The following is a 4763-nucleotide window of genomic DNA, read 5'->3' as shown; positions in this document are numbered from 1 at the left end:
TTAAATTTGATAATACAACTAATTATCAATTAAAATTGCTAAACCCTTGATTTATTGGATAACTTTCAAAAATTCTCCTTTAAGACAACGAGAAGGTAGGTCTGCAGGAAACTGTCCTGTACCCTCCCTTAGTAGAAAATCATTAAGGTGGTTTTAGCCATCTGAATGCAGGATCATGTTACAAAGAGGAAGTCAATTCATTTTATATTATAAAATTTTATATAAATAAACTGACTCATTCCCCTGAAGCTTTATCAGCCACAACCTATAGAAAATGTAAGGATGTGGAGAAGGAAATGGCAACCCACTCCAGTATCCTTGCCTGGAGAGGAGCCTGGTGGGCTGGAGTCTATGGGGTCGCACAGAGTCTGACACGACTGAGCGACTAATCAACAACTGCTGCTGCTTGGGGAGTAAGTTACAGGGCTGAGGCCCGCCACCAAAAGAGGGCAGTAACACCAGAGGGTGTTGCAGACTCGGTCGGAGAAGGCGATGGCACCCCACTGCAGTCCTCTTGCCCGGAAAATCCCACAGACGGAGGAGCCTGGTGGGCTGCAGTCCATGGGGTCGCTAAGAGTCGGGCATGACTGAGCGACTTCACTTTCACTTTTTGCTTTCATGCAGTGGAGAAGGAAATGGCAACCCACTCCAGTGTTCCTGCTTGGAGAATCCCAGGGACAGAGGAGCCTAGTGGGCTGCCATCTATGGGGTCGCACAGAGTCGGACATGACTGAAGTGACTTAGCAGCAGCAGCAGCAGAGGCAGCAGCAGACTTGGTCACCTCCCTCCCTTAGTAAAGAACTCTTTCTCTTTAGTCAGTAAAGAATTGTATCGTATCCAATTAGTCATCACACAAACAAATGAAACCCTCTCATCTCTTCCTGTCCCTTCCCATGGATTATTGCAGTCATTTTCTTTATTTTGTTTATTTTTCTGTATTTCTTTATCCATCTTTCATTGTCTTTCGTTTTAGAGTCACAGACTCCCTGCTTAAAATCTCTCTTCCTTGCTCCGCTCAATACTTAAAAATTCGTCTCCACTGTCTTCTACACGGTGCTACCCATTAACCTTCCAAAATCTGCTTTTGTGAGGCCACTCACTTGGTATCGTTTCTCTGTTGCCAAAGGATAAAGGCCACGCTTACTTACGTCAACCATGGAGCTCCACCCAACCTCTCAGCCTCACCTCTACTTACTTGTAACAGAGTCTGCGCGTCTGCGACCCGCATCCCTGACCCTGGGACTTGCGTGCAGCAGCCTGTCACTCTCTCTCGGCCCATCCGCGTCCTCCCTCTCCTGCCCCCAGAATGATCTGCTCTTGTAGGGTGTTCATCACAGCTTCCACAAGCTGCTTACAATTGCCGGTTATCCTAAAGTGAGAGGATGTCTTTGTCTTTGGGCTTTAAGCTTCTCAAGGGCAGGGACCCTGACTGTGTTTCCATGCCTCTCTTCATAGTACCTGAAACAATGCTTTGTCCGGAATGTCAAAACCAATAAGCATTCGTGGATTGAAAAAAGCGACGTAAAGATGGAAAGAGGCAAGTGAGAACAGGCCAGCGCCCGGATCGTGTTCTTGCAGAGCTGAGAGCAGCGCCTTGTGTCCAGTGTCAAAGGGAGAGCCAGGATGGGGCAGATGGCGCCTCTGAGGAATGGGACTGCGGGTTTGGGGAAAGATGCAGGTGAATGCAAGTGCTTACCTTGGAGTCGTGGCTGAGGTCCTGACCGCGGGCTGTAGATCTGCGAAGAGCTTGATGATCTCCAGGTGCAGCCGCGTCACAGAGGGGCGGAGGCCAGGGAGGACCGGGCTGACCTGCCGCTCAGAACCTCCTCCCACCGCGCCCCATGGCGGCTCTTCAAACTGTCAGCTGTGCCTAGCTTAGAAAGGCAGGTTTCCAGTCTGAATTTGCTTTACTGGAGGAGTCTGTGGTACATGTTCACGTAATACTTTCCTCCACACTCAGACTTTTCAGAGACTAACATAGGCTGTAGAGGAAACTGACAGTCGAGCCTATAGACCTCTTCTTAACTTAGAAGCGAGTTGCTGCCTCCACGTCAAGATTCTCAGGAAGCCTGTTTGCTTTCTTAACTTCTTGGGGGGGGAAAAATGAAAGTATTAGTTGCTCAGTTGTGTCCGACTCCATGGACTGCAGCCAGCCAGGCTCCTCTGTCCGTGGGATTCTCCAGGCAAGAATACTGGAGTGGGTGGCCATTCCCTTCTCCAGGGGATCTTCCTGACCCAAGGGATCAAACCCAGGCCTCCTGCACGGCAGACAGATTCTTTACCATGAGCCACCGGGGAAGCCCCTTACAATCATAAAGTGTGTGTGTGAAAGTGGTTCAGTCGTGTCCGACTCTTTGTGACCCCATGGACTATACAGTTCATGGACTTCTCCAGGCCAGAATACTAGGGTGGGTAGCCTTTCCCTCCTCCAGGGGATCTTCCCAACCCAGGGACTGAACCCAGGTCTCCCGCATTGCAGGCGGATTCTTTACCAGCTGAGTCACCAGGCAAGTCCTACAATCATAAAAGAGCCCCCTAAAAATGTATACACATTGGTCCAGCAATTCCACCTTTATTTAAGCTGTACTTAAGATTAGGATTACAGTATTGTTATAATAGCAAGACTAAACATAATCCCCCACCCCCGGTCATCGTCAGGACTGATGAGCTGGCTGTAGTGCAGAACACTGTGGCCCTGAAGACGAGGCCCTGCGGCGTGACAGCCTCCAGGGTATGTTGTTCAGTGAAAAGCGCAGGACACAGGACGGCACAGGCAGCTCCCTCCCCCGCCTGTGCCCGTGTTTGGGGAGGGGCGGTCTGTCATTCTGCTCAAAGGGACGACATGTTAAAAATATCTTTTTTCAAGTGTTGAAATAGGGTAAGAAAATTAAAAGAGGCTAATAAGGTATATAGGTATACCCATATATAAGAAGGCATAGACCTTCTTACCCTATTTCAATTTTCCCTATATGCATGTATTACCTTTTCAATTAAAAAGAGCTCATTTTAAAAGGCTCAAAAGATGAAAATCCCTTCCGGAACCAAAATTGTATTATATCATTATTATGCATTACACTGTTCAGTGGAGAAACTTCAAGAATCCGCTATGAATCGAGGTATGAACATCAGAAAATGATTGTTCATGTGTTTGGAGACTTAGGTACTGCTGCGTATTTTAATTTTGTCACCAGAGGTTGGCATCAGAATGTGCCACAGAGTAAGTCTGCTTATTTCTTTCCAGGATGAAGTGAATAATCTACAAAGGCTGGCTCCTTGAAGCCTGTGGGTAAGTTTTAGAGGCACGCCCCTCTCCAATGCAGAGACGGCGTCAGTTGGGGTGGAGTAGAAAGTCCCTTGCTGTTTGCGCCAGGCTTTCAGCTTCCTTTCCCTGTTACCTTGAGCAAATCAGGCCTCCTGCAATCTAACTTTCTTCCTCCATAAGGGGGAGTTACTTCTGCCACACTGGTTTCCAGGTGGGTCACAGGGAGCCAGTGAGGGATGGAAATTTCACTACTCAGCATGTGCAAGTCACATTGAAAACATCCCCCAGAAGAGTAGCCTGACACTCAGCCATCAGCTTTCTGGAGTTTGACAGCCACCGTGGACCCACTGGCTCAGAACACACAGGGACAACTCTGCTCACTAATAGGTGTAAACTGAAACCTCCCTGACATGTGGTGACTTCAGAATGAAAGGGAAGTGGAAGTGAAATGAAAGTGAAAGTGTTAGTCACTCAGTTGTACCCAGCTGTTTGCAACCCCACGGACTGTAGCCCCCCCAGGCTCCTCCATCCATGGGACTCTCCAGGCAAGACTATGAAGCGGGGTGGGGGGGGTGTGGTTTCCATTCCCTTCTACAGGGGATCTTCCCAACCCAGAGATGGAACCTGGGTCTCCCACATTGCAGGCAGGTTCGTTAACTGTCTGAGCCTCCAGGGAAGCTGACTTCAGTATGGTGGGGCAGAAACACTAAGACTAGGGGAAACAAAATACTCAGAACCAAAACCCCAGAGACTCAGTCCTGGCAGCAAATTTCCCACAACATCTTGCTTTGGGGAAACTGTCATCTCAGTGGATGAAGGAATGAAGGGAATTTTTCCTCCATCAAGTAAAGAATGCAGGTGGATAGGGGCCTCGCTCAGAGGTAGGAAGGGACACGTGTGTACCTTCTGGGCAGTTTGCAGGTGCACTCACACACACTTGAGCCTCCAAACATGAGCCAAAGCTATTATGCATTATAGAGGTGTTAGTATGGCAAAACGTATTGCTTAATAATTCAGCACATGCATTAAGAAGGGTTTAAAAGTCATTTATTGGAAAGAAAAATTTATAGTCAATCCACTTTCTATCAGCAATTCTATTACATTTTAACACATAAATAAAAATTAATTTTGCAAATTTTCAGGACTTCAAACATTCAGTTCAGTTCAGTTCAGTTCAGTCGCTCAGTCGTGTCCGACTCTTTGCGACCCCATGAATCGCAGCACGCCAGGCCTCCCTATCCATCACCAACTCCCGGAGTTCACTCAAACTCATGTCCATCGAGTCGGTGATGCCATCCAGCCGTCCTATCCTCTGTTGTCCCCTTCTCCTCCTGCCCCCAATCCCTCCCAGCATCAGAGTCTTTTCCAATGAATCAACTCTTCGCATGAGGTGGCCAAAGTTTTGGAGTTTCAGCTTTAGCATCAGTCCTTCCAAAGGACACCCAGAACTGATCTCATTAAATGTAAATGAATGTAAATTTATTACATTTAATAAATGATA

The sequence above is a fragment of the Budorcas taxicolor genome, chromosome 14 (assembly GCF_023091745.1).
Source record: "Budorcas taxicolor isolate Tak-1 chromosome 14, Takin1.1, whole genome shotgun sequence".
In the NCBI taxonomy this organism is placed as follows: domain Eukaryota; kingdom Metazoa; phylum Chordata; class Mammalia; order Artiodactyla; family Bovidae; genus Budorcas; species Budorcas taxicolor.
This window is presented reverse-complemented; position numbering follows the sequence as displayed.